The sequence below is a fragment of the Cyprinus carpio genome, chromosome B22 (genome assembly GCF_018340385.1).
Source record: "Cyprinus carpio isolate SPL01 chromosome B22, ASM1834038v1, whole genome shotgun sequence".
In the NCBI taxonomy this organism is placed as follows: Eukaryota; Metazoa; Chordata; class Actinopteri; order Cypriniformes; family Cyprinidae; genus Cyprinus; species Cyprinus carpio.
Genome location: NC_056618.1, coordinates 8,574,266 through 8,592,172, shown reverse-complemented (window position 1 = coordinate 8,592,172; position 17,907 = coordinate 8,574,266). Strand labels below are relative to the sequence as shown.

The 17,907-nt window shown below is 35.1% G+C and overlaps 1 protein-coding gene and 2 long non-coding RNA genes across 6 annotated transcripts in view; 1 reads left to right on the top strand and 2 right to left on the bottom strand.

Moving 5' to 3' along the window:
• LOC109081609 overlaps positions 1-14,883 on the bottom strand; it is a 28,100-nt gene extending 13,217 nt beyond the window's left edge. Inside the window, exons 1-3 of one of the 3 annotated variants that reach the window (XR_006157808.1) lie at positions 14,214-14,883; positions 13,565-13,643; positions 3,102-3,104 (exon numbers count right to left, since the gene is read on the bottom strand). This is a non-coding gene — a long non-coding RNA (uncharacterized LOC109081609). The remainder of the gene's footprint in view (positions 1-3,101; positions 3,105-13,564; positions 13,644-14,213) is intronic. The other 2 variants (XR_006157809.1, XR_006157810.1) reach the window with 2 other exon arrangements.
• The window catches only part of LOC109097371, a 453,088-nt gene that overhangs the window by 413,389 nt on the left and 21,792 nt on the right, over positions 1-17,907 (bottom strand). The gene's annotated exons all lie outside the window — the stretch shown is intronic.
• On the top strand, positions 12,076-12,700 carry LOC122141431. Its single transcript, XR_006157816.1, has 2 exons — positions 12,076-12,156; positions 12,570-12,700. It is a non-coding gene; the product is annotated as an uncharacterized LOC122141431 (long non-coding RNA).

Here is a 17,907-nt window from a genome sequence, read left to right as displayed (position 1 = left end):
GCACCACATGCAACCCACAAGACTTTCATTCATCTTCGGAAAACAAATGAGGTTATTTTTAATGTTATCCTTTTTTTTTTTGGGGGGGGGGCATCCATTTAAAGTCTATTTTTTAGCTTTATTCTGTATTCTGTAAAGACGTATTAGTATCTGTTGAGTGGAGTTTGTGCATGAGAATGTGTCTACTGCTGGATGTTTGTGGTTGATGTTTGTTTATGAGGTGTCTGTAGTGTGTCTATGAATAGTGTGTGGTTGTGTTTTCTTTCTTAGTTGTGGAGCTTATCAGTAAACTACGGCTCTGTGTATTAAATGCATCTGAATAATTTCAATCTGAAAGCACGTGATGGGGATTTACCGGTACTATTAATCACAGAATCGGCTTTACTGACGAGATGCGCATGTCAATCACATGCGATTTACTGTGCAGCCCTTGTTTGTTGATCACAAAGTACAAAGTAGATGAGGAAAACTAGGTTGCCGTGTGTATTCAAAGCACCACCATTACTGTCTAGTGTGCGTGGAATGGTGCGCTTTGATTGGTTGAGCAGATACATCGCATTCTGCAAAAAAGGGAGACTGGCATTTGTCGCAGTTTGGGAAAAAAAAGGGGGAGAAAACATGACCTAATAACTCTGTGACTATTGCATTTTGAATAAAATCAAAAATGTACTTTTCAATACCGACCAAATAAAATACTGAATTTTTTTATTTGTATTTTTTAAAATGCTATAAAAAAATTTTATTATTATTATTATTATTTTTTTTTTTAAATTATGTTTATTGCAGTTAGTAAGGTGTAAATTGTACTTTGCGATGTGGTTATGAGGGTACTTTTGGTCATTTATAGTTTAGAAGGGCCCACCTTAGAAAACATATGCAGCAGTGAACATCCATGACACTTCCTCTTCCACCTTTCACTGACTTCTTTACATACTCAGGCTTGTGCCACCTGACCCAATCAAATTAAATGTGCTCTGATCACTAAAGTGAACTCTGGGCCAGTTCTCTCTCAGTACAACATGCTCCTCAGCAAAGGTGAGCTTAGCCTTTGATTCTCTCTGCTGAGGAGAAATTAAATGTGCTCTGATCACTAAAGTGAACTCTGGGCCTTAAAACATGCTGAAACATATCCTTACCCTGCTCAGCACTGAACCGGCAAGCAATTCCAGCTGCAGTGTTGAACCGATTTCCCATTGAGACTCTCTGCATTATCCTGTCTTCTCATGCATTTGTCTTATGTGAACAACCAGCCTTTTTGTGGGACTTGAATGAATTAGTATTAGTATGCAGTATTCTAGAAATCACAGATTTGGAATGACAAATTTTTTTTGAATTGTTTGAAGGGTTAATCCTTTTTGGTTTTTATGTGGAAAATACTGTCACAGGTTTTCAGTCACCTTAGAGCGGCCTGCCATATTACAATCTCAATAAAAATAGGAGGAATGATGTCAGTTAACTCTTTCCCCACCATTGACGAGTTATCTCATAATTTAGAAGACAACACTTCCCACCATTGACAACTTTTTACGACTTTTCATGTTTTCACTGTTATACACTCAGGGGTGCTATTACACATCTTCTCCCGAACAAAAACACACATGAACAGAACGGAGAAACGAGCGATCTCTTATAAACAGATGCATATGAAAAATAATGCAATCATCAGCAAAAGAGAGCATATAAATGAAAACTGCATAATGTTACGGAGTTACATGTTGATCCAGGAAGTGGTATATGTCTATGCAAGCTTTGGAGGTATTGATGGAAGCGATTTACTGGATTTATGCTTTTATCATACTGAATATTACCCAGATGTAGTTTTTTGATAAAAAATAAATGTTCTCAACTTTTTGCTCAAAATTATGCATTTATATGAAACCTACCTAATATTCAAGTGTTGATAAAAAAAGGAACGCTTTAAGCTAGAATAAACCAGATTGTTTTTGTTTAAAAGTAGAGGCTCTGATCTTTATTTTAGTGTATCCAAATATTCATACAGCAATATATATTGGAGGCCATCAAAGTTGGGTTAAAATCATCAAAATCGCGGGCAGTGGCAGGCAACGTTTTTCAAAAATGCTGGCGGAGAAATAGTTAAATAGTGTTTGTCATTATTAAGGAAAATAGCACCAGGTGCCAGATTAAAACCAATAACTTGGAGGTATCTGTAAGTGTTCTTTAATTTTGATCAGAGCTCTTTTTCAAATATCTCAGTACATTTTGTATATATATATATATATATATATGTATATATTAACTTGGAGGTATCTGTAAGTGTTCTTTAATTTTGATCAGAGTGTATATATGTATGTATGTATGTATATACACCCCTTCTACTCCTGTTGCAATACCTTTAAGTAGGACTTAGCAATGACCTTGAAATTTAGGAAATTAAAGCTTGTTCTCTGAAGGTTGTTCTCTAATCTCCACTGTATGTATGAGAATACAAAACTCCAGTCCACTTGCTGCTGTGTAAAATCTGAAAATTTTGTGTCAGAAATTAGAGGTTATACTTGTCTGAGCTTACAAGTGTATGACATACAGACATGTCTCCCTTTGACAAGAAAAAAAATACCTGCTCGGTGTCACAAGTAGTCTGTTGGTTTTGTTTTCCTTTATTGATTGTCTGTTTCCTTTTTTATTTTCATCTGTTTTCTCATGAGTTAATTGATTAGCTCTTATCTGTTCCGATTCAATTAATTATCCCTCTGTGTATTTAAGCACTTAGTTTCGTTAGTTGTTTGTCGGGTCTTGTTTATGGTAAATGTGTTGTGTGTTGCTTTGTTCTATGTGTTATTAAAATACCTTGTTAAATATCTTAAATTAATGTATTTATTTATTTATTTATTTTTACAAATGGCTAAATTACTGGGCTACTTATTAAATTCTAAACTTTTTATATAAACAGTTCCAGAAACAATAATGAACACAGTCTGCCCCACCAAACACAGTTTGCATTCTTCAACATTATTTTGGAATTAAAGTTCTTTTGTTTATTAATCTTGTTGTATGGTTATGTACAGGGGGTAAATCCTGATTTCCAGTCAGGATTTAGACCGTATCATAGTACTGAGACTGTTCTGATTAAAGTTACAAATGACCTGCTCTTATCATCTGATCTTGGTTTTATCTCTCTGTTAGTGCTACTGGATCCTAGCACTGTGTTTGACACTATTGACCTCAACAGTCTTTTGCATAGACTAGAAAACTTTGCTGGCATTAGTGGAAGTGCATTAGCATGGTTCAAATCATACTTATCTGACCGCTGTCAGTTCGTAGCAGCGAATGAAGAGGTATCATATCGATCACAAATGAAGTATGGAGTACCAGTATGGAGGTTCAGTACTAGGGCCATTACTTTTCACGCTTTACACGTTACCCCTGGGAGATATCATCAGGAAACATGGTTTTAGCTTGCATTGTTATGCTGATGATACTCAGCTCTACATTAATTCACGGCCCGGCAAATTGAAAAAACTAAAGGAATGCATAGTCTATATAAAAATCGGACCTAAAACCTCTGCATGTAATAACCTAGAACACTGTCTAAATCTAGAGATGGCTGCTCTGTCAATTCTTCGTCATCAGTTAGGAACCTAGGTGTTCTTTTTGTTTGATAGCAATCTTTTGTTTGAAAGGTTTGTAGCATTTGTAAAACTGCATTTTTTCCATCTCAAAAATATTTCTAAATTGTGACCTATGCTCTCAATGTCAAATGCAGAAATGTTAATCCATGCGTTTATGACCTCAAAGTTAGATTATTGTAACGCTTTAATGGGTGGCTGTTCTGCATGCTTAGTAAACAAACTCCAGCTGGTTCAAAATGCAGCAGCTAGAATTCTTACTAGAACCAGGAAGTATGACCATATTAGCCTGGTTCTGTCAACACTGCACTTTCTCTCGGTTTGTAACAAGTTTTTTACAAAAAAAAAGTTGTACACAAAAGATGAAGGTATTGGAGATGCACAGTCATTCTCTGCACAGAGACTCTCTGTTTCTTTGGCTTTGGCAGTAATTTTATTAGAGCGATTCGTACAACTTACAGTAATTGCAATATTCTATTAAATTACCTTTTGGAACAACTCCCAGATTTAATACTTCTAGAGGTGTAAAACAAGGAGACCCTGCAGCTCCTTTCTTATTCTTATTAGTTATGCAAGTGTTGTGTCTTCACATTAATAAGAATCCATTTCAGGGTATTTGTTTACTTGACAAAGAAATAAAATATTCACAGCTTGCAGATGACACAACTATTTTTTTAAGAAGTAACAGAGAAATAGATGCAGCACTTAGGTGTTTAGATATGTTTTCATCAGTTTCAGGCTTAACTGTAAATATTAATAAATGTGTATGTTTCCATTAAAAGATATACCTTATGGTGTGGTGGAAATTTGTGGTATACCAGTTTTAAAACCCATGTTTCTTATTTGGGAATCATTTTTTTTTTTTTTACATCAGAAGGAAAGATTTTATTTAAATGATCTTCCATTGATAAAATACAAAATAAATGTAATTAATAGGGATGAACTGATGAACATTCGGCAGAACACACCACAAGATCTTTTTCTGGATTTCAATTATTCAGACATTTTACTGAACGTTGTTGTCGACGAAGCAGTGGCGCTGATCAAACGCTACAGGATGCACAGACAGGGAAAGCAAGTCCGGATTTAAATTATTCAGACGTTTTACTGAACGTTGTTATCAGACAGGGGAAGGGAGCTGGCAAATCTTCGCTCTCTACCCAATAAAACGGACAAACTCCTTCTGCTCTCTCGGACAAATAAGGATTTCTCACACTCTGCTGTTCTGTGTTTCACGGAAACCTAGCTGAATGACGCCATTCCAGACAGCATGCTACATCTGCCTGGCTTTCAGCTGTTTAGAGCAGATCACGACGCAGAATCAACAGGTAAATCGCACGGCGGCGGGACATGCTTTTACATCAATGAACGGTGGTGTACAGATGTAACTGTGTTAAAGAAGATGTGCTGTTCAGATCTAGAAGTTCTCTTTGTTAAATGCAAGCCGTTATATTCACCGCGGGAGTTTCACTCGTTCATTCTGGTGAGTGTTTACATCCCTCCGCAAGCGCACGTGAGCCTGGCTTTACAGAAAATCACTGATCAGATCACAGAGACAGAACAACAACACCTGGACTCTGTTTTAATCATTCTTGGGGACTTTAATAAAGCCAATCTCTCCCATGAACTGCCAAAATACAGACAGCATGTTACATGTCCCACCAGAGACAGTAATATATTGGATCACTCTTACACCACAATAAAGGATGCATATCACTTTGTTCCACGAGCAGCTTTGGGGCTCTCTGATCATTGTCTGGTTCATCTTATACCGACCTACGAGCAGAAACTTAAATCTGCTAAACCTGTAGTAAAGACTGTGAAGAGATGGACCAACGAAATAGAGCAGGATTTACAAGCTTGTTTTGACCTCACTGATTGGAGTGTTTTTTAAGCTGCTACCACCGATCTGGACGAACTCACCGAGAATGTGACATCCTATATTAGTTTTTGTGAGAATATATGCATTCCTACCAGGACTTATTTAACATTCAACAATGATAAGCCATGGTTTACAGCAAAACTCAGACATCTTCATCAGGCCAAAGAGGATGCCTACAGAAATGGGGACTGAGTATTGTACAATCAGGCCAGGAACACACTGAACAAAGAGATTAGAGTGGCTAAAAGGACCTACGCTAAAAAGTTGGAAGACCAGTTTACTTCCAATGACTCAGCTTCAGTGTGGAAAGGACTGAGAGCCATCACTAACTACAAGACACCATCCCCCTGCACTGAGGCAAATCAATGACTTGCTAATGACCTGAATGAGTTTTATTGTAGATTTGAACCCCCCACACCCATTCTGACCATCTCTCTACACAACCGTTAACACCTCCTGCAACCCCCCCCCCCACTCCTGCACTTCAAATCAGTGAAAACGATGTGCGCCAGGTCTTCAGGAAGAACAAAAGAAGATAACCACCAGGCCCAGATGGCGTTACACCAGCCTGTCTGAAAATCTGTGCTGACCAGCTTGCCCCCATCTTTTCACAGATCTTCAACAGATCTCTGGAGTTGTGTGAAGTGCCGTCCTGCTTCAAATGCTCCACCATCATCCCCATTCCAAAGAAACCCAAGATAACAGGACTTAACGACTACAGACCTGTGGCTCTAATGTCTGTCGTCATGAAGTCATTTGAAAAACTGGTTCTGGCATATCTGAAGGACATCACTGGACCCTTACTAGACCCCCTGCAGTTTGCTTACCGAGCAAACAGGTCCGTGCATGATGCAATCAACATGGGATTGCACTTCATCCTGCAACATCTGGACAAAACAGGGACTTATGTGAGAATCCTGTTTGTGGACTTTAGTTCGGCTTTCAACACCATCATCCCAACAGCCCTCCAGATCAAACTGACCCAGCTCTCTGTTCCTATTTCTATCTGTCAGTGGATCAACAGCTTTCTGACAGATAGGCAACAGCTAGTAAGACTGGGGAAATTCATGTCCCAACAGCTGCTCCACCAGCACTGGTGCCCCTCAGGGATGTGTTCTCTCCCCACTGCTCTTCTCTCTGTACACCAACGACTGCACCTCTAAAGACCCCTCTGTCAAGCTCCTGAAGTTTGCAGATGACACTACAGTCATCTGCCTCATCCGGGATGGTGACAAGTCTGCTTACAGACAAGAGGTTGAGCAGCTGGCTGTCTGGTGCAGTCTTAATAACCTGGAGCTGAACACTCTCAAAACAGTGGAGATGATAGTGGACTTCAGGAGAAACCCCCCTGCACTCCCCCCACTCACCATCATGAACAGCACTGTGGCTGCAGTGGAGTCATTCAGATTCCTGGGAAACAACATCTCTCAGGACCTGAAGTGGGACAATCACATTGACTCCGTTGTTAAAAAGGCCCAACAAAGGTTGTAATTCCTTCGCCAACTGAGGAAGTTTACCCTGCCACAGGAGCTGCTGAAACAGTTCTACTCAGCCGTCATTGAGTCTGTCCTGTGTACTTCAAAAACTGTCTGGTTTGGTTCAGCTACAAAATCAGACATCAGAAGACTACAGAGAACGGTTCAGACTGCTGAAAGGATTATTGGTGCTCCCCTGCCCACCCTTCAAGAACTGTATACGTCCAGAGTGAGGAAAAGGGCTCAGAAAATCACTCTGGATCACTCACATCCAAGGTTTACCCCATCTTTGAACTTTTGCCATCTGGCCGGTGCTTCAGAGCCGCAAATAACAGGACAGTCAGGCACAAGAACATTTTTTTCTTCCCCCAGGCAATCTACCTCATGAACAGTTAAATGTTCCCCACTTATACAAGAAAAATGTGCAATATCCTTATATTTATTTGTTACCCCTCCATCCTAGTACATCCCCCTGCATCTTACTCAATTCTATTCCATTATATAGCACAACTGTTTATACAATTTGTTTATGTGCAATTTTTTTATTTATTTTTTCTGTGTGTTGTTGTCTCTGTGTACTGGAAGCATATGTCACTAAAACAAATTCCTTGTATGCACAAGCATACTTGGCAATAAAGCTCTTTTTGATTGTGATTCTGATAAGCCTTTAGAGAATAAATTTTATTTTGTTCTTAATTTGTTTATTATATTAGGGAAATATCACATTCAGAAATGTCGATGGTCAAAGAGTACACCTCGTTTTTTACCATTTAAATTTGAGTTATGTCAGTATCTTAAAGTGATGGAATGTGTAAGGAACTAAAAAAAGACTATAGATTTTTGTAAAGCCTTGAAACGTTATCCTTTGCACTTATTTTGTATTTAGAGATATGGATTTGTTCTCAATACCCCCTCTGTATATAGTACTTATTTTTTTTGTTGATTTATTAAGTATTTTATTTATTTTTTCCTTAATTTGCTTCTTCTTCTTAATCTGCTTCTTCTTTTTTTTTTTTACAATGATTGTCTGTTTGAATTTATTGAAATGTTTGCTTTTAATGTTAATTTGTATGTGAATTGTCACTAAATAAAGCGTTAAAAAAAAAAGAATCTGTGCGAGAGCACCCTCCGCAGTGTTACTAAGTCCTCGGTTTTCCTACAGAATTGACCAAATGCACAGAGCGCTATTTAGAACCTCCGGATAAAGATAAGCCAGCTCGTAATCTTCCGGTGAAGCTCATTTTATATGGGCTATAGGCCTACATAGTTAGAGACTTTCACAGAAATCTATCCTGCCTCATTCTTATCAGAAACTGAGAAACAAAACAATTGCAATAATGATAATGGAATTAACATACAGTTTCATGTTATTAAAGAACATATAATTTTATATGCAGTATAAGTATTAGCTAATTAGTAGCTAATCCCAGGAAAGTACCCAGACACATAACTGTACATTTTAATGCTGACAAATACACTCTCGTAACTGTTTAAGCAGTTAGGCTAATTTCTTTAACGACATTGTAATGGTATTCTCGATAATCAACCTCTGAACTTCAACTTCATGAACAAATTTTTATAAAAAACTTAAAGCATTTATTATTTCTCAATGTTGTGCAGTAAAATTAACATTATTAAAAGGTTCACTTTCTAATTCATGAACCAAAAAACCAAAAAAAAAAACTTTTTAAGATGAAAATGAAATTACTGTTATAACTATGAGATGACAGCTATAGGATCACTGGCTGCAGCTGCCATTTCAACACCCTAGTTTTCACGTCTTTTGATTTATTATAAAATAAATATTATAACAAATTTAGTACTTTATCGCACTGAAGTATAGGAAGTGCAGGAAGTCACAAAGTCAGAAGAAATAAATAAGGCCAGACTATAATGCTATATAAAGCGCCACACCGATGCGTTGTTTGCTTTCAAACCAAAGCGTAACTACACATAAAAAACGTATCCTTGTGGCGCGGGAGATACAGAAGAGTTTACGCCATCTGCGTACTGCTCAGATTTGCAAAAATGGCGCTACGGGACAGTCTCAAGCCTCCCTGTTTTCATCCCAAATATCTTAAATTGTGTTTCGAAGACGAACAAAGCTTTTACGGGTTTGGAATGACATTGGGGTAAGTAATTATTGACAAAATTTTCATTTTTGGGTTGAGTAACCCTTTAAGTTTCACTTTATGTTTATAACTTTTGAACCGTAAGGCACAGAAGGAAAAAAAGATTTTTCGTTTTTGGGTTGAGTAACCCTTTAAGTTTCACTTTATGTTTATAACTTTTGATGCTGACAAAAAGTCATGGATTTATAGTTGGTGAAACCATTCTCAAATAACGCACAAACAAATTTAATGAAAAGCATGCAAACATGGATGTGAGACTATATATAACTGTTTGGCTATAGACCACACTTTGGCTGTGTCCTCAGATCATCTTAAGACCATGCTGGCAAAAAGTCATTGATATACTGCCTACTATTTTTTAAAGAATAGTGTGTGAAACAGTATACAATAAGCAACAAATGTTTCAGAGTAGTATGCTTAAGTTGTCACGACAACACATTAATTGAGCACAGCTGCTGAGGTTGTTACCTCACAAATGTACTAACCATTATTTTTACAAAGGCTTGTTAATTAAGGATTCATACTAGTAAACAATGCTCATATTGCCCAATTTAACTTATTTCACAATTAATGGTCTTTGCATACTGAACAGAACTAATGATAATTGTGTAAATAGTAGTTAGGTGGTAGATATTTATATTTCAGTACTGTATTATAAAAGAGTATGCAATAACATAGTGTGTTTAAATGATCATACTTAAAAATATTATTAAATGAATGCAACTTTATTGCGACAAAAACTTCCCTATACATATACTGCTAACCACCTAATAAAACTGTATTATAAATGAGACGTTTTATTTCCAATTTTCAAATATTTCCTTTATTTTTAATGAAAATAGATGCCTTTCTGATCTGATATGTGATGGGAAAAGGAGCAGAACAAGTTTGGTAAAGGGTGGCCTTGATCTCTGGTCAGTCATGTCAAAATCAATCATCACACGTATTTTACCCGCTGCTCTACTGATAGATAAATGGGCATATATTGCAGTCCTGTTTATGTAGCCAGGGATTGGTGGGCGGAGTTAATGTAAATAGTTTCTGGCAACAAATTATTATGTTATTTATATATTACTGCAATATTTGTATTATTCAGTATCTCTGAAATAATCTGTACTGTATAAAGCACTATAGAGATAAAGGCGACGTCATTTGAAGATATGAAACGTGCTGTAGAGATTAAAGTACAATTTATGTCCTACCTACGATATTGTTTTTAGGTTACACAGCAATAATTTGTAGTTTACAGTAACGTATGTATAAAATGTATAAAGTTTATAATTACTATTCCCTGCCTCCAGGTCACTCATGTGTTTGAAGATGAAACATTACATGGAGCGCGTTGTGTTCTGGGAAACAGTGTCCCACGCAGTGTCTTCAGATGTATACAGCAAATTTCAGCAAGTGTAGCAGGTAATCCATGCATTCCATGCATTCAGAAAATTCACTTACTATTCACAGTATACACGCAGCATACTGCAATATAGTAGGAGTTGTATGATAGTATGTCATTCCGAACACAGCTTCTGTACTGATTTCAGTGTACTTCAGTCATATTTAGCAGATTCTGGTAAATATAGTAGGTCATTTGGTTATTTCATGCATACAGAAAATTTGCACACTATGCACAGCATACATACTGGATACTGCAGAAATGCAGGTGCATCTCAGTAAATTAGAATGTCGTGGAAAAGTTCATTTATTTCAGTAATTCATCTCAAATTGTGAAACTCATGTATTAAATAAATTCAATGCACACAGACTGAGGTAGTTTATGTCTTTGGTTCTTTTAATTGTGATGATTTTGGCTCACATTTAACATTTTGTCTGTTGTGCATTGGCAGTTTCCTCTTTGTTCCGCAATACATTTTTTACTGTCATGGCTTGTCAGACATAGCAACAGCAATCAAGTGGGGCAGGTCTATGCAAAGGGTCAATTAGCATCTTTCTTTATTAATGTCATGGCATATATATATATATATAGAGAGAGAGAGAGAGAGAGAGAGAGAGAGAGATAGAGAGAGAGAGATATATATATATATATATATATATATATATATATATATATATATATATATATATATATATATATATATATATATATATATATATATATATATATATATAATATTTATTTAAAAAAATAAAAAAAAACATTCAGTTCATGTTTTTATTTATGACTGCTGCTGTTGGATTTGTAAGCACTGATATTAATTGCTTATAGCAGCCAGGAAAACGTCTGGTGTATTACTTAGTGTTTTTTTCAGCTGTCAGTCTGTGAATGTCATGAAAGACACGTGATAGGTAAGTCTAGATTGTTAGTTACAGTAAAATAAAATACTGAATCCAACAAAAACACTCAAACTAGTCCTGTCTCCGATTTGACTGTTTATGAAGAATTCAACATTTTATCACGACATGTTTTTTGAGGGTATCAACTGTGAGATTTATAAAAAGCAGAACAGGAATAAACTCTTCCCTTACAAGCTAAACATGCACACACTTAACGGTTGTTCATCTAACAGATCAAACCACATTTCTTATTTTATAAAGAAAAGAAAAAAACTGATCAAAGGTTTCAGTGTGACTCAGACGATGAGCTTATAGTCCTATAGTGTGAAAATTAAGAAACCTATATATATATATATATATATATATATATATATATATATATATATATATATATATATATATATATATGTATAATTATTATTATTATTCTTTTTTTTTTTTTTCTCCCATAGTTTTAAAAAAAATGGACTATGGAAGTCAAAAACAACCAGCAACTGTTTGGTTACCAGCATTCTTTAAAATATCTTCTTTTGAAAATGTTCAGTGTTAAATGATAGAATGAAGAATATTTACTATTATATAGTCTTAAAAAGAGCCAGTCGAGCATTTATTTATAACCATATATCATTCGCACAGAGCTTGTTCATTCCACCCACTATAGGAGGGTCAATCGCTTCCGTGGGAGGATTCAGAAGTTGAACAACTCAAGTGTTTTAGGTCAGACTTTTTACAACTAAAGAAAATGCTTCACATGTTTGTTTTGTTCAGTTTGTGTTGGTGGCATTTGATTGGTAAGTCATAAATATATGTTTGTTCGTTTTTTTTTTTGGCTTAATATCAGTAACATTCTTCACAGATGTCATGGGAAATAATGGAAATTGATATAGTGAATGTAACTTCAATTTCAAGGTTTACAAACGCAAATCCTGTCTAAAAATTATTTTAAAAATATTATGGTAGTAACCAGTTTATCTAATGATCTAAAATGTCCCATATACAAAATACAGAGGCATTAACAATATCAAGATCATTTTTTTCATGTCATAATTGACTTTGTATCTTCATACATTGTGCACTAGACAGCTGAATGTTCTGCTGTTCTGAATGTTTTATAATTCACATTTAGTTACAAACTACAGCTGATTTCAGGCTTTGTAAAACACCAGAGCCTTAAGCCATTGTGTAAAATCTGTTTGTTCATCAGGTGTGTTTGGTGAATCAGTTTCAGTGATGGAGGGAGATTCTGTAACTTTGAAAACTAGTGTTACTGAAATACAACAAGCTGACGACATAGTGTGGAAATTTGGATCAAACAAATCTGTAATAGCTAAAATTGATAAACAATGGCAAAACTTCTCCACATTTGATGTTCCTGACGGGAGATTCAGAGACAGACTGAAGCTGGACAATAAGACTGGATTTCTGACCATCACAAACATCACAACTGAACACGCTGGAATCTATAAAGTAGAAATGAGTGGAGCTAAACTGTCATCAAAAACATACAATGTTTCTGTCTACGGTAAGCAGAGATCATTTGTGACCTTCAATGCTACAAATTCTGTCAGTTGAGTTTAACTGGTAGCTTCTGTTTTTACTGAAACCAGAATATTCATTCAACTACTGAAGTGTTTCATCATTTTATAGTTTGAAATAAAACAGAAACTCTCACTGACTGAACACGCTACACCAAAAATAAGATTGTTGACTAGATTTACTCAAGCTTTTGTGTAGATTTACCAAGGTTTCAGCTCGTCTGTCTGTCCCCGTCATCAGCAGTAACTCTTCACAATGTTCATCATCATCATCATCTTCGTCATCATCATCACAGCAGAATTGTTCATTGGTGTGTTCAGTGGTGAATGTGAGTCATGTGACTCTCTCCTGGTACAAAAGAAACAGTTTATTGTCCAGCATCAGTGTGTCTGATCTCAGCATCAGTCTCTCTCTACCTCTGGAGGTGGAATATCAGGATAAAAACACCTACAGCTGTGTGATCAACAATTCATTCACTAACCAGACCACACATCTGGACATCAGTCAACTCTGTCACACATGTGCAGGTACAGCAGCGCTGACATTAACGTTGATCTACTCTCAGTAATACAGTGCTGTTGTTTGATAGTGTTTGTTGTAGGTCAGATGGACAGATTCATTCACACTAATGGCTCATTTTGTCCATTACAGATCAGGGCCTACCTTTATTGTACATAGTGCTGATTTCTGCTGCTGCTGGATCTCTGTTGATCGTAGCTGCAGTCTTGTGGTGCTGCTTCTGCTGGAAACATAAAAAAATAGGTCAGAAAAGTAAGCAATTTATGCTGATGTTGAAATAATTCTCTTATTTAAGGAATACATTTCAATATAAGATTGAAAGCTTTGTTGTTTTAACATGAATGTGATTACTGTTAATGCAGTCATGATCAACGATATATACGAAAATGATTCAGCACTGCCCAAACCAAAACCACGAAAAACGGTAAGATCATTCATGACTGTGTTGCAAGATGATGTTGCAGTCTGATTAAAGCTTGATGATTGAAATTTTGTGTGTAATATGAAAGACAGTGAACAGATGTGTGTGGTCAGGCTTGATCATATTACCTTCATAGGGACCGGTTTGAAAAAAATCATGTTTTTTATTCTATTTATACTACTGTTTGCATCTGTAAATATTAACATATACAGTATTTCCTCAAATTAATTTGCATAAAGCAAGATTTATTATCACCCAGTAAAGTGTTTTTTTTTTTTTTTTTTGCCCTCAATAACAATTAAAATACTATTATTATTGATAAGCTATTATTGTTTTAATTTGCTCAAAGTACTCACATTAAGCTTCACTCACCATTAATATTCATTGCATCTTTTCCTCTCATTACTTTCTGTGTTCCACCACTCTGTGTTTCCCGGAAGAAAGTAGCCTGTGTTTATCTCGATCTCGGTTAAAACGGTACACTTCCGTGTTTGCTGTGGCCGAGGAGACTAGATGAGAAGACGCTCGTCCGCTTTTTATTTAGGTTATCAACTAGATTTTAGTGTCTAAGCGATGTTCAGATGTGAATGATTGTCCGTACACACGTACACAGTCCAGCTTAATATTGGAAGAAAATAAGAAACCTAAACATGCTATAAATAAGTGGACATGGCAACACTCCACATGCGCGCTTGGCTGAGCATAAACAAAACCGAAACCAATTAAAAACAACGTAGAAAAACAATGGAAAAGTTCAGTGGAACGGAAAAACGATATATATGTATACACGCTCGTTTACAATATCGTTCACATTTGCGGTTGTACTCTGCAACTAAAATAGCTATTACTAATACTAAATACTATTATTGTGCAAGTGGTGCTCACTGCAGAGCTTAAAATAACGTCCAGCACCCCTTCTCTGGTCGTAATGGGTGGAGCTTAGTCCAGCTCAACCTCCGACACCACCCATTCACTCTACAGTTAGAAGCCTCTCTTATTTTTGTGGTGCACAATTATTTATTATTAAGGTTACCACTAGAAAATATATAGTTTGTCCTGCAGATAAAAATACACATCAAGTAAACGTCAGTGATAATAAAACAATACAGGCTACAATCAATTAAAATCTTAAAAAATAAATAACTAACTAAATAAATAAAATACAGTTTTGCTGAAACTTTAATAAGGACTCAAGTTAATATTCATTCTGAGTGAATTTGAAGCAAAATTCTATATTCTTTTTAATATTTATTTTATTTTATTTTTATTTTTTTTTTCTGTCTCATCAGCAGGTTTCTGATTGAGTTTGTGTTTTTGTTTGAGTTTTTGTTTTATTATGTGTATGGAAGTATTGTGTGAAATAATGATCAAATACGTTTTAGTTCACATTTATTCTCTGCCAGGATGTTTTTTGTGTATCTCTGTTTTTTTGTTGCTCTTGTGTCACATTAAAGACTAGTTTTTTTTTGTTGTTGTTGTTGTTGTTGTTGTTTGTTTGTTTTTTCTCACTCTCTCTCTTCATGTCTGAAATGTTGTTGCTCTGTTTTAGTTTAATTGTGTGGATATCATAGCATCAGAAACTATTATTAAAATTGATCTCACCCTTAACCGTATTCTGACTCTATCACTGTCCACTCCTGGTTTAATAAATATATAGAATATTGCATATTCAGTCATATAGGCCTAACAATAACAAAAACAAACTAAATTAAACACAGAATACCTTTTAAAGATTCTTTTAACACACAGTTTTGTCCTGCAGGTGTAGGTCAGTAAGACCATTTTGACTCATATTTACACCTTTCTACTGGCATCATTTTTATTTATTGGCGCCATCTGGTGGGTTTTGTATTTTTGCTGCTAATGTATTATGTTGTTTTTTGGTTTGTTTTATTTGTTGATTCGTGGGATTTAAAGATGAAGTGAAAACAACCGAGATAATTTAAAAAAAAAGTACATCAATGTTGTCCTAAGATAAGAACGGGTGTTGTTTTGGTTTTAGGACAATTCTGATGAAAGGTTTTGATCCACTTCAAATGACAAAAATGGAAGCAAGCAACTGGGTGAATAATTGTGCGAGGTTTTTATTTTTATTTTTATTTTATTTATTTATTTATTTTTTTTTATAAAATTTGGTTTTGGTATATAAGCCATTTTACCAATCGCACGGAGGCCTTTAGAACAATACTAAATTAAGAGCTTAGAGTAAACTGAACTGAGTAAAGAAATGCTTTGTGTTGTTGAGTAGTTTCTTAATTATTAAGTGTTTTCTATACTGCAGTCAGTGTGCATACTATAATAGAGCGCCATCTTGTGTATTTATATTTTATATTTTAGATATTACATCTGATATAAAATGTAAATCTGTATGATTCAAACAGCTCAGGAAGCATTTAAAGATTTTTATTTTATATTTTGCTTACTTTTTTACTATTATTTTGTATTATCACTTGATTAAGGAACTCTGTCAGCAAAGAGGGATTGTTTGGTGCCATGGCTGAAGGGACGTCAAAATAGACCTGTAATATATTTACAAATTAAAAGTGGAAGATGCCTTCTCAGAAAGAGAGGAAGGTTTTTTTTTTTTTTTTTTTTTTTTTTGCCTTTTTAAACACTAAAGAGCTTCCATTAGAAAACCAAAAGGAAGGGTACTGAATATAGGCATCCGTAATGAGATCCATAGGATCTGAACATGTAGAACATGAAAAAAAAGTTACCAGTTAAATCCTGAAAACCACAAATTAACTATATATGGTTTTGCTACACTAACCATGGTATTTGCAACACTTTAACCATGGTATTTGTAGTAAAACCATGGTCATACAAAAACAACAACAACAACATACATACATTTTACTATAATAAAACCATGGTTCATTTTCTTAAAGGATTTGTATTAGTATATAGCTACTATTTTATTTGTTTTGTTTTTATAACTGTATTTCTTTAATAGTTTGATGTTTTGTATTGCTTAATAAAGAAAAGAAAAGAAAAGAAAAGAAAAGAAAAGAAAAGAAAAGAAAAGAAAAGAAAGACGCACCAAAGTCCCGATCTGAATTAAATGTTTCGTGCTCCGAAGTCCTGTACACAGTACATGCTCTGAAGTTATAATCTGAATCAAATGATTCGTGACCTGAGGACCGTTCTGATCTGAATCAAATGATTTGCCATCTCTGCTCCGAAGTCCCAAACTAAATCAAATGATACGTGATACACGCTCCGAGGTTACGATCTAAATCAAAAGATTAATGAACCTGCTTCGAAGTTCTGATCTGAATCAAATGATTCGCTATCCATGCTCCTAAGTTATGATCTGACTAAGATGTGATATTTGACTTGACTTGACTTGAAGTTATGATCTGAATCAAATGATTTGCGATCAGGGCCGTAGCTTGAGTTTGCGGGGCCCCAGTGCAGGTTGTACCAGTGGTCCCTGTCTGAAATTGTTTAATTTGTATATTCGTTTTATTTATGTATGTGTGCTATTTACACAATGTTTACGTTTTTTCAAGTTTTAGGTGTCCAAATACAGAAACCGAATAATTAAATGTAAAATAGCACTGCAAAGTCTTCACTGTAAAAATTAAATATACAGTCAAACCAAAATTTATTCATGACACTTTCAACATTTCTCACATTATCACAGTTTATTTGCTATAGTTTAGAAAATGGTAATAAAATATGACAATAACTGAGAGTTAAACTGTGTCAGAACAAATTCATCGTGATAATGTCAGATAACTTTGATAGAAATGTCTGTAATGGATTACAATCAACCAAAACTTCAGACAACTGTTAGTATGACAATATTTACACAACTATCAATACTTTGTTGACCAATTACCAAGCAATGCTTAATTTTGTTCAGTCTGTGTTGTAAAAAGTTTGCATTAGCAATTCAGGAAAAAACACTCATGCAAAACATGGTCAGGTCAAAGTGTCTGAATAATATTAGGTCCCAATAAGGTTTTTTTTTTTTTTTTTTATTTTTTTTTTTTTTGTAAATCAATTTCACTAGTAGTCCACTGTATGAAGAATTTTTGGGTATAATATGTCACTGTTCACT